At 50.2% G+C, this 12,742-nt stretch overlaps 1 protein-coding gene across 8 annotated transcripts in view; it reads left to right on the forward strand.

Moving 5' to 3' along the window:
- The window catches only part of LOC137562636 (zinc finger protein 501-like), a 268,798-nt gene that overhangs the window by 205,610 nt on the left and 50,446 nt on the right, over positions 1-12,742 (forward strand). For 6 of the 8 annotated variants that reach the window (XM_068274167.1, XM_068274161.1, XM_068274162.1 and 3 more), the window contains 2 exons: positions 10,643-10,744; positions 11,576-11,663. The exons of 1 other annotated variant lie outside the window; for it this stretch is intronic. The gene's annotated coding sequence lies outside the window, so the exon portion shown is untranslated. The remainder of the gene's footprint in view (positions 1-10,642; positions 10,745-11,575; positions 11,664-12,742) is intronic. One more of the 8 variants, XM_068274163.1, reaches the window with a different exon arrangement.

Here is a 12,742-nt window from a genome sequence, read left to right on the forward strand (position 1 = left end):
TTGCTGTTCCTCATTCAAATTCAGATTAAAACGATAGATGTGTCTGCACTCACTTCCCATTACACGCCTCAAAGTGGCTGCCTGTACCTCTGCCGGTTTCTCATGCAGTCCGGAAGCTAACATAAAGTCCTGAAATTCAGCTTTAAAAGTTTCCCAGTTGTTAGCCAGGTCACCAGACATCTTCATCTCAGATGGTGGAGGTATTGTGTTTGCATACATGGTTGCTTGAATACTGCGTTCTATTCTGTATACTGAAGGTTTCTTTTCCAGCTGGATGATTGGATGGTGTGTGTGTTTCAGGCTTCTGACACCATGTTTCTGTTAGTTCAATAATGCAGAGAAGGTGCAGATTGCAAATCAACTCAGAGCTGCTTTATTCATGCTGCTAGTCTTGTAAGAAGCAAAGAGGTTACAACCACCAAGTACTTCCTGTGATGACATCTAATAAACATTTCCTGTGATAATATCTGGGCTGCCACTAGGTGGCAGCATAACCCCTTAACAGTTAGGGACCTAACCTACAATATAGCGTCGGCAGATAGTGGCAGGGGGTGATTGACGGGTTTATTAGGGGGTGCTTGGGTGCAAATACTGCTGTGCTGGGTGGTCAGGGGGGGTCCTGAAGGCTGGGGTGGGCGATCGGGTGGGCGATCGGGTGGTCTATGGGTGCAAAAAACCTGTTTTGTGCGCTGACTACAGGGCTGCCTCCTCCTCGGACGATCCGTGCGACGAAGAGTGCGGAGGAGGAGGAGGAGGCAGCCTGTATAATACACTTTGTCATGTAAACAAAGTGTATTATACATTTCTATTGGCCCAGATCGTAATTTTAAACCCCGCCGGCGCTGCTAACTGGCCGGCGGGGTATCGGGCAAGGTGGGCGGGATCTTTCGCCGCAGGGAGCGCGCGTCATAGATGACGCGATCGCTCCCCGGACACGCCTTAAGGACCCGCCGCCGTCAGGCGTATTGCGGTCCTTAAGGCATCCGCAAAAAAAAAAATGAGCTTCACTTACCTGGGGCTTCTACCAGCCCCATGCAGCCATCCTGTGCCCTCGTAGTCACTCACTGCTGCTCCAGTCCCCCGCTGTTCATTTTTCATATGGGGAATCTGCTGTTCTGTCAGCAGGGGGAGCTATGCCACTATGTCTGTTGAAAACCTTCACCATGCTGGCTACTAACTCATCTACTCCCTCCCCATCTTTTTGGGTGATGATGGAAATCTGCCCCCAATCTGGTGATGTCTTATACTTCTCCCTAGCCCTGTTAAGAACAGCATCATATCCTTGAATCAGGTCAGCGCTGTCCCAGACCAGGGGTTTAGGGAGAACAGGTGGGTCTTTTGTTGCATCCCCTCCATCAAAGGGGTTCCAGGTACCAGCTACCATGTGTCAGTCTGTTTGGAACTTCCCTCTAAGGACCTTCTCACATTCCAACCCATACAGGCCATAGCTGATGCGAAGGTTTTTCATATCCCGTATACATGTAACTATGTCCTCACGAGGTGAGGGTATGCCCTGGAGGGCTTCCTTTACATCATTGTCTGGCCTATAAACCCTCACAGCCTCCCCCCCCCCCCCTGCAGGATTTGGCATCTGAATCATGGGCATAGTAGTTGCCTCATAGGCAGGGGCTGTAGCCCGCAGGTGAACATATGGCAGGGGAAGTGGTGGGTACACTTGTGAAACATGCACCCCTGCCTTCCCCTCTGCCTTATTTTTGCTGCCTCAGCATTCCCCCCCCCCCGCTTATCTGTCCCCTCCTCCAAACCTCCCATGCCCCCCCCCCCCCCCCGTCTCCTCTTGCTTAGTTCCACCTCCAATTCCACCTCCTTTTGGGGCCCCATCTGCATTATGTGGGAGGGCCTCAGCCTGGTCTTGGACTTGTGAGGCTTGGCCCTGGACTGGGGGAGGGGTCTGAGGGTCTTGACGTGGAGTGCATGTTAACACCTCCAGGTCTTTGTTCTTTTTTCCTAACCAATATGTATTCACCTGTTTCTGCCTCTTATGCGCCTCTTCTAGCCATATTTTAGCTTCTGCTAACTCAAACTGACCTAGCTTTTTGTCACCTTGAGCTTCACATTTAATTTGAGAAACAAGCTTTTTGCACCCCTCAGGGTGCAGGTGTCCTGAAAAACCATATTTACTTCTCCACAGGCTGCAATATTTTACCCAGCTTTCGTTCCTTCTGCGCATGACATATTCATCATCAGTAGCCTTGATCTTTACTGTACTTTTACCCATTTATGCACAAAAATCTATCAATTTCTGCCATTTAAACTCCCCCCCCCCCCCCCCTGTTCACACACCTCTTCACAATGTCCCGTGGGACCCCTCCCGGAAAATATACTGCCTTCTATGCACAAAGATATAACAATTCCTGATGAGACTGCGTGCCTGCACTAAGATGGACACTTTCCTGCTAAGGCACCTCGGGGGCTGCAGCAGAGACCTGACAATGCTCAGTGTGATGAACCGTGACTTAGGACGTAAGACTTAGGGAGTTAATCCTTCCAAAACACAGGCACAATCCCTGATCCAGTTCCACTCCGATATTACTGCCTGTGATGCAGCTGTATTCTGTCACAAGGGACTTACAATTCCGTTGAGGCACACGGTAGCTTAGGAACTAGACCACAGATGGCTACATGTGCAAAACAACATAACACATCAAAAACTTATACTCTAATTTTGCGCAGCCCTGTGTATGAGAAGTTACAGAAATAAAAAGTAGTACTTACAATTAAGAGGTTTTCAGGACACCCGAGAGCTTTGTTTTAGAATTCTAAGCAGGCGATTTCACTGACCTTGGCTGAATAAGTCCTTACGGTTCGAAGTAAACCGTATGTCTCAAGGACATGAGGCCTAGTTGCGTCTGGCCGCCTATTTGAAGGGAACGTTTTGCCCCGGGGGACTTTTACTGCCCTATAGGATTGTTCGCCAGTCGCAAACGCGCTTCTAAGTCTCAAGTCCTATAGACTATAGGTTCCTGGTTCGACAGGACCAGATGTCAAAAGAAATAATAACACTATGAGACCTTCTTCATGTAGCCAATGAAAGTAAAATCTTTTATTTCCTCAGCTGAGGACTTTGCCATGTGCCAGCATATAAAGACAGCAAGACTGACTGCAGCTCCACTAGCAAGGAAAAGTGATAGTCAGGGGTGCTCTCCAGGACTCCCGAATGCGAATTTACCCGAATTATTCGGGTAAAATTCAGCGTTGCCGAAGCCGAATGCGCCGGACCCGATGCCGAAGGCGGCCGAATGTGCGCATTTGAATTCGGCCGGATGACTCGTGGGGTTCGGCTTCGGGATTCGGGAGTGACGCGGGCCAATCAGAATTCCTCCAGCCAAGTCCCTGGCAACGCTAGCAACCAATCAGAGGAGGGGAGCCTGGCCCTCCCCTCCTCTATATAAGGCGGCGGCCATTTTGCAGAGCTACGCACTTGTGTGACTGAGCTGGTACTGAGAGCATCTCCAGTGCTGTGCTGCGTGTCTGGTCTAGTGTATTCTGTGCTAAACCTAGCGTTTTGCTTCGTAAACACCTCCTAAACACATTCATTGTACTCTTATATAGTTAGATAGTAATTTGATTGTTTGTAGTCAGCTTGTGTGTACTGTATACTGTGCTAGGCTAGTGTTAGTCTGTGTGCAGGCTAGGCGTGCAGGCTAGGCCTGCTAGCCTAGGGCAGCCTTAGCCTACTACTAGCTTAGGTAGGTTAGGGATTCTAGTTAATTGTGTACTATAGTAGTTTAGTTAAATTGTACTGCTGCTGTTTGCTGTAGTCTGTTAGTTTATAGCTTCAGTACTGTTAGTTAATACTAGTTAGTTACTGATTGACTGTGTACAGGCCAGCATCCCTTGTTGTCACCAGCTGTGTGACTGACATTTGCCAGCCCACCCTGTTGATTGCGTCTGACCGTGTGTGACCGACCGACTGTAATTTGTCACCCACTATCTGGCAGTTAGTTATATTGTGTACTGTTTAGTACAGCAGGCATTTAATAGTTACTACCTGCGCGTACAACCGTACTACTACTACTACGTAGGTGGTAGTCTCTCTTCCACTACTACTGGTACCCACCCACCCAACCCTCCATTGAATTTTTTTCATTTGTTACTGTGTGATTTATTACCTTTCTGTAGTAAATTGTTACATTTGCAGGCCAACATCCCTTGTTGTCACCTGCTGTGACTGTCATTTGCCGGCACACCCTATTGATTGCGTCTGACCGACCGTAATTGTCACCCACTATCACATGAGTTAATACTGTAGAGAACTACTACTACTACTACTACTACTACTACTTACTACTACTACTTTTCCAGCCAGGCCTCCAGCAGCAGCGAGACCAGTACCACCACCAGCACTCCGGTCCGCAGCAGGCCTCCACCACCGCTTGAGGTCATGGTGACTCCATTGACCGGCCTGCCCTCAATAAGCTCGGTCTTCACCCCAGTGACTGCAGCCATGTACAAGGATGTTGTGGAGAAGTTTGAGCAGGAGATAATGGGGACATCATCATGCAAGGAGGAGGAGGAGGAGTTGGAGGTGGAGCAGTTTGTTGTTGGCGCTGATGAGGAGGGGCGTGATGCAGGAGATTTTGGGCCACTGGATGTGGTTGAGGCGGGCTCAGAGGACATGTTTGGGGATGATGATGACGACGTGCTGGATCCTCCCTATGTGCCAACACCAGTACCACCAGCACAGTTGGTTGAAGGCAGCTCGTCATCGGAGGAGGAGGTGTCTCTGGTGCAGAGGCATGGCAGCAGCAAGGCAGCAAGCACAGGGCGTGGAAGGCAGGAGCCACCGCCTGCTTCTTCAGCCGCTACCACCACCCGCAGCAAACCTCCAACCAAACCAAAAAAGGCACAAGCCTCAAAGGCCACCAAAAAACCCCAGCCCTCAAGCTCAAAGGGCAGGTTGAAGTCCCAGTCTGGCGGTTCTTCACTAAGTGCACAGAGGACCCGACCCATGCAATTTGCAACAGTTGCAAGTTCAGTCTCAGCAGGGGTCAGAATCAGAATCAATTTTATTTCGCCAAGTAAGTTTGCACCTACAAGGAATTTGTCTTGGCAGTTGCTTAACAAACAAAAACAATACAAGGGCAGACAGTGTGTATATTACAAGTCAAGGACATTATAAGTATAGTGGCAGTAAGCAATGTGAGAATTGTTCATTTACAGTTCTGTGCTGATTACTATCAAGTCCTAGCAGCTCTAACGTGGTTCAGCATTAAGTATGGCTACCGCTTGAGGAAAAAAGCTGTTCCTGTGTCTAGAGGTTTTGGTAGCGATTGACCGGAATCTTACTCCTGAAGGCATGCGCTGGAAGATGGAGTGAGGTGGGTGAGAGGGGTCAGAGGCAATTTTGGTTGCTCTTTTTCTGCACCTGCTAGTGTAAAGATCCTGCAGGGAAGGTAAGCTACAGCCAATTATCCTTTCCGCTGATCGGATGATGCGCTGCAGCCTCCCCTTTTCTAATGCTGAGCAGGAGCTGAACCATACAGTCATAGATGATGTTATGGTGGATTCGATGATTGCAGTGTAGAACTGCACCATTCAATTTTTAGGTAGGCCAAACTTTTTCAGCTGCCGTAGATGGTACATCCTCTGTTGCGCTTTCTTGACAATAGTGACCGTATTGTTATCCCATTTTAGGTTTTGTGAGATCGTGGACCCAAGAAACTTGAATGACTCTACCTGGGTTATTGTGGATCCATTTATGGTTAAGGGGAGGTGCTGGGGGGGAGATCTCCTAAAGTCTATTATCCTCTCCATGGTTTTGAGAGCGTTTAGTTCCAAGTTGTTGCTGCTGCACCAGGAGGAAAGCTGTCCCACCACATGCCTGTATGCAGATTCATCCCCGTTTTGTATGAGACCAACTACTGTTGTGTCATCTGCAAACTTCAGAACCTTAACAGATGGATCTGTGGAGATGCAGTCATTGGTGTACAGTGAGTAGAGCAGAGGGGAAAGCACACAGCCCTGGGGTGCACCAGTACTGACGGTCAGAGAGCTTGATGTGTGTTTACCAAGTCTAACACGCTGTCTCCTATCGGTTAGGAAATCAGTTATCCATTTGCAGATGGATTCAGGTATGTGTAGCTGGGATCGCGATCTCCTCAAGTACCTCGTGCCTGTCGACCCACTTAGAGACCAGGCATTTTGAGGATTTTTGTGAGTACGAGAAGCTGATGCAAAGTGGCGCAGGCTGTGGTCAGAGCCAGAGAGCCACTGCACAGATTTCAGCAGCAGCAGCAGCATCCCACCCAGCAACATCAGCAGGAGCACAGCAGCAACAACTCACTCCTCCTCCCCCGGGCAGCCAGTCCTCAGTTGCCTCATCAGCTCCCTCCACAGTGGCCTCCTCATCCTCCCGCGCAGGCAAACGCAGCCAGACCCTGCTCAGCGAGTCCTTTCCCCGGTGTGACCAAGGTGTTGCCTCCCGCTCACAGGCGCATCCGGGTGCTGAACGGGTTGCTTGCCCGGGCCATGTGCTCCCAGCTCCTGCCATATTCCTTCGTGCAGGAGGGGAGTGACATGAGAGCGCTGCTGCATTTTGGGATCCCGGAGTGGCAAGTTCCCAGCCGCCACTACTTCTCCCGCATGGCGATCCCAGCACTGAACCGGTTTGCCATGGCGAACGTGGGCCGCGCACTCGATCACGCTGTGAGTGCGCGGATCCACATAACCATGGATTCATGGAGCAGCCGTTTTGGGACAGAACGCTATCTGTCCTTTACGGCACACTGGGTCAGCCTGGTGGAAAGCCCGAGCGAGGAAGCAGCAGGTCCACCCTTGGGCGCAGCAGCAGTGGCACCAGTTGCCCACTATGTGGTGCCACCACGCGGGGTCAGGGGAGAAGCAGCAGCTCCCGCCGCCAAGCGACAACGCAACAGCAGCGTGAAGGCCCGCCACTGCCAAGCGCTGCTGGTGATGGTCAGCCTGGGGAAGAACAGTCTGACATCAGCCAACGTGCTCCGCTACCTGAGGGAGCAGGAGAAGACGTGGCTGACCCCCAGAGGCCTCCGAGTCGGGTTGGTGGTGTCCGACAATGCCGCCAACCTGCTGTCTGCCATCAGCAGGGGACACTTATCCCACATCCCCTGCTTGGCCCACGTCCTGAACCTGGTGGTGCAGAAGTTCCTGCGCACCTACCAGGGAATGGAGGAGCTGTTGGAAGCGGGGCGGAAAATTGTGCACACTTTCCGCCGCTCAGCTGCTGCTGCATCAAAGCTGGCAGAGATCCAGCAGCGCGAGGGCCTGCCACCACACCGCCTTATCATCTATGTGCCGACTCGCTGGAACTCCACCCTGGCGATGTTGGAGTGGCTGGTTGAGCAGAGGAGGGCAGTCAACCGGTACATTGTGGAGGCCACTCTGGAAGGCAACGCCAAACTCCAGCTCCTCACCAACGCACAGTGGGGGCAGATGCAGCAGGTCTGCTTGGTGTTGGCTCCCTTCCTGCAGGGAACCAACCTGGTGAGCCAGGAGCAGGCATCCCTCTGCCAGTGGGTGCCCTTTGTTTGTCTGCTGGACAGGGCACTTGGCGATTTGGGGGAGGAGGCCCGGCACCAGCTGGAACAGCAGCCGCCTGCGCAGTCCACTGCTGTGCAGGAATTTGAATCCCTGGAGGAGGATGAGGGGGAGTTGGAGGTGCTGGATGTCGCTGCTGAGGGGGAACAGCGGAGCGCAGCAGCAGTGGTGCGAGGGTGGAGAGAGGAGGAAGAGGCTCAGGAGCCAGAGGAGGACGCTGACCCTGATGTCTCTGTGTCACGGACCACCCTGTTCCCCAAAGCAGCGCACCTGCTGCATTGCCTGCGCACAGACCCCAGGGTGAAGCAGATGCAAGCGAGGGAGGACGCCTGCATCTTCATGATCCTGGATCCACGGCTGAGGGGGAAGTGGGCTCAGTTTCTGCTAGTCACTCATGACGTCACACACATGCGCAGAGAGTGCCCGGCAACGGGAGCGCGATCTAGGACGCGCTCCGCCGGGCCAGCGCAGACGTACTACTCCGGGTCATTGCGACCCGGAAGTAGTAAGAGCCACATCAAAATGACAGGTTGGGCAGCCGTGCAGTTCGGCTAACACAGCCGAACTGTTCGCCCAACTCTAGTTTCTGCCTGCTACAGGACGTGAGCAGCGCACAAGCAAGTTGCAGCAGCTCCTTGTTCGGCGACTGGAGGAAGCCTTCCCCCAGGCTTCCACCCCCTCTGTCCCTGTCCAGCCAGCACAGCAGCCGGTGCCCGCGGCCAGCAGCAGCAGCATCAGGCGCCCAGGAGACCTGCTGTCATTGACGCAGGCGCTCTACATGACGGTAGAGCAGCCGAGAGAGAAGGTGCGTGCAGCAGCAACCTCCTCTGAAAGCCACAGCCAGCGCATGACCCAGATGGTGGCTGAGTACATGGGGTCCTTCAGTGGGCTTGACACCGGCAGCATGGACCCCATGGAGTACTGGGTGGAGCGGTTGCACATCTTGAGTGAGCTCGCGTAGTACGCCTTGGAAGTCCTGCCTTGCCCCCCTTCCAGCGTGCTGTCCGAGAGGTGCTTCAGTGCGGATGGTGGCGTGGTCACCGAGAAGCGCTCTCGTCTGTCCACAGAGGGAGTGGACAGACTGACATTTTTGAAGATCACCCAGGCCTGGATTGAAGGCACGTTCCTGGCACCTACTGTCGGCGAGAGGAGGACATGAGGTGCCTGGGAATCATTCTTTGACAACATAAACCTTCATTCCCGGGGTCCTGATAATTTGGCCTGGTGTTTCTTCACTTGCTGTGGTAGTAACGCTAGCTACCATGGCCCGTGACATGCCTGCTGCTGCCACACGTCACTCCTCTTCCTGCTGCTGTTGCTGATGTATTTATATATTTATGAATTTACTGATTTATATATGAATTTATTTATTTGTGTATTTATTTATTTATTGTATTTATACAGCGCCAACATATTACGAAGCGCTGATTTTCATCCTCCTGCTGTTCACCACACAATGCATGCCTGCTACTGCCACACGCCACTCCTCTTCCTGCTGCTGTAGTTATCCTGCTGTCTGTGCTCCCGCCGCCAGGGTCCACATAATACATTGCCTGCTGCCATTCGCCACTCCTCCTCCTGCTGCTGCTATAGTTATCCTCCTGCCTGTCTGTGTTCCCACCGCCAGGGTCCACAGAATTATGCGCTGCTGCCATGCGCCACCACTAGCTATTACGCCACTACAATAGCTATACTGTTGTATAGAAAAAATAATTCTGAGGTGTCTGGGTTGAAAACTGTGCTGTCCCAGTTGTGCATTGGGCACAATGTGGGCTGCACGACTGTTGTCCAGAACCTCCTCCTGCTCTTTGCTGTTTATTTTCAGCCATGGTACCAACGCTAGGTACCACTGGCCTGTGACATTGCCTGCTGCCATACGTCACTACTCCTCCTCCTCCTCCTCCTGCTGCTGCTGCTATAGTTATCCTCCTGCCTGTCTGTGTTCCCACCGCCAGGGTCCACAGAATTATGCGCTGCTTCCATGCGCCACTAGCTATTACACCACTACAATAGCTATGCTGGTGTTGAAGATACCATTTTACAACAGTACAGTTCTGTAAGGGAAAAAACAAAGAATGTTGGTGGTGGATGGTGAAGAAGAAGAAGAATAACGAGGAGGAGGAGGAGGAACCAGGTGAAGAAGAAGATGAAAAAACAATTGAAGAAGAACCAGATGCCAGTGAAGAGGAAGATGATGAAGATGATAGTAATGAATGATTGATGACGAGAAACAAAAAGAGGGTAAAACAGAAAAAGAAGAAAAAGATGGAGAGAAAAAAAAGAAGATGGTGACAATGAATAAACAAGAAATGCTGAAAAAAAAGTTTTCCATTACATTTTTCTTTTTTTTTTATATTAGACCTATTTACATGTGATTTCCCTTTATAAAAAAAAAACCCATCCGAATTCACGAACACAAATTTTTCCCGAATTTTTTTTATGCAAACCGAATTCGAATCCGAACCGAATTCGGCGATCGCATCCGAATCCGAATTTTCCGCGGGCCCGAATTTGAATGTACCCGAATCGAATTTTGGTACATTCGAGCAACCCTGGTGATAGTTCCTTTGTTTGCTTCATCTTTATACCCCAGTTAATATGTTAACATATTCCTCCCTTTAGGCAGTCTCCTCTTCTTCTATGAATCCAATCATCATTATTTTAAGGTGGCTTGGACCTCCTTGCTGGGTGGGATCACCTGTGTCCTTCATGAGTTAAAATTGTTAAAAAGGGGGAAGTGGGTGGACTCACCTCCCTTCTGAAAAAATGGCCAGACAACGGGCAGGTTACTTCAAGTTTAAAGTAACATTTATTATGAGCGCCAAAAGTGCAACGCGTTTCACGGGTAACAGTCCCGCTTCTTCAGGCAAACAATTTTTGGAGGGAGCAAAGTCGGGTCAAGAGCCAGATATAGCGCCTCTGTGCACAGAGATAAAAAGGGTCAATAGTTCATAGATTTTAGCTCTGGCATACTTCAATAAATGTGTCATTGAGTAAAAAACTTAAAGTAGATTTAAATATAAAGTAAAACTGTGGAATATCTTAGTCATTTTTAGGATAGGGAAGATAGATACAATTGTTTTTCATTATTTTATTTTCACCTCAGGTGTCCTTTAATGCCGAACACTAACCTGAATCTGCTGGCTAGAGGGACTGGGACTGTAGTCGTGGGCACAGAAGGACTCCAGGGGACTACAAGAAGCCCCAGGTAAGTTAAAATAATTTTGTTAAGTTAACTTAAGATTCCCTTTAACTTTAACTCCACTCCAGCACCTAGCCCTTAAGACCCCCCCCCCCCCCCCAACACCCCTAACCCTTACGACCCTCTCCCCAGTCTTACCCATATCGGGTGCCCACATTTCTCCTCAATGCATATATTTTAATGGGTGCCTGATAAAGCCATACTATGCCCATTACCGCTAATTTGGTGAGCACCCGGCTGTCATCGGCTCACCTCCCTCTGGTAAGTAGAGTTGTGCAGAGAAGCGCCGGCCCTGCATTCTATCATCTCGCCCACCAGGCTACTTATCCCTGCCACCCGGCTGGAAGAAAAATTCTGGGGAGAACACCGCCCTTACATTAAACAATGTGCTTCCACCCACCCCAGTATGGTAGCTGATGTGCCCCACTCCCTCAGCATACATATGATTCAGCCGCCGGGAGATTTGGGCACAGGGTATAGCCATAAAACTGTTCACCCTGCTTCCTGCAAAAGTCCTGGCGGTGGGGGCAAACAGATGCTCACATTGCCCGGATCCATCCCAGCGTGTACTTCTTACTACTTCCTGTTCTTGTGTTCCATCTCCCTGTAACAGCACCCACTGAAAACCAGTAATCAAACGGCAGTATACTGCTATACTGATACACCGCGGCAACCCTAGATATAATGGTTCTTGTTTTACTACTATTTAGTAAGGTGTCCTTGGGCTAGACTTCCTAACACTGCTACTGCCCACTGAGTGCCCCATAGTGGCTGCAGGTCAAACGCTAAGAGTCCGCTTGGAGAAAAGTGCAATAGAAATGTTATTTGTCTTTTCAGCAGCAGATCTGTGCTTTGTCTCTCGGATTGGAAGTTGCTGCCTGCAGGATTCACTAATTTACCACGGCAAGACCTACTTGCATAAAAGGTATCAGATGTATGAGAATAGTTGTGTGCTGTGCTGCTTCGGTGCTCTACACATGCTGTAGTGACATTGTGTACTGACTCAGGGCTGGTGCACACCAGAGCGGTTCTGAAGCGGTTTTTAAAACGCTTGCAGGGGGGAAACCGCTTGGCTAACGAAAGTGAGTGGGATGGTGCACACCAGAGCGGCTCATTTTTCCCCCCAAATGCAAACTCCCGGGCTGCAGCATTTTTTAGATTTCTGAGGTGTTTCTGCCTCAATGTAGAGTATAGAAAAGTGGAAAACCGCTCTGAAAAACGCCAGATCAGAGCGGTTTTCCAGAAGCTGTTCAGTAACAGCTTTACTGTAACAATACATGAAATCTGCTACACAAAGTTCCAAAAAACACTAGGCCTGTTTAGAAAATCTCAAAGGGCCCATTCACACTTGCAAAACACAAAACTCTAGTGCTTTTGTTAACATTTTGCTCTGGCGATTAACACGAAAAAAATCACCATTCATGCTTGGCGATTTTTTATTTTTTTTTCTCCGCGATCGCATTTAGCGCTTCTATAACACTAAACGCTATTGCCGGGAAATCGCCTGAAAATGTTGCAAGATACAAATTTTCATTTGGTGATTTGCGTTAATCGCCGGCGATTAACGCAAATCGCCCACGTGAGAACGGGCCCAAAGGGTATTGTAGCACTAGCGCTTTAAAAAACACTAAGGCTTGAGCGTTTTTCCAAAATCGCCAGCAAAACGCTCAGATGTGAAACATGCCTGAAAATCTGCTTCAAAAACCTTTAGCGTTCTGCGGATCTGCTAGAGGTTTTCGGTGTGCACTGGTCCTTTCTCTGCTTGGAAGTGACGCGGCAAACCTGGACTGGATTTATTAGGAATTGTCAGGTGTTAGTTTGCATCTCCCACCTGAGGTCACCTCAGCACACAGCAGGGCTGATCTAAGGCCTCTTTCAGGCGAGTTGGGCAGTTCAGCCTTCCGTCTGTCGCCCACAAGTGCCATTCTGATGCAATTGAATTGCAGCAGTAGTAACACCATGCTTGTCAAGCACAGGGCGCTAACCACTGTCTGGAAGAAGCCT

This window comes from Hyperolius riggenbachi, chromosome 3, assembly GCF_040937935.1.
Source record: "Hyperolius riggenbachi isolate aHypRig1 chromosome 3, aHypRig1.pri, whole genome shotgun sequence".
Classification (NCBI taxonomy): Eukaryota; Metazoa; Chordata; class Amphibia; order Anura; family Hyperoliidae; genus Hyperolius; species Hyperolius riggenbachi.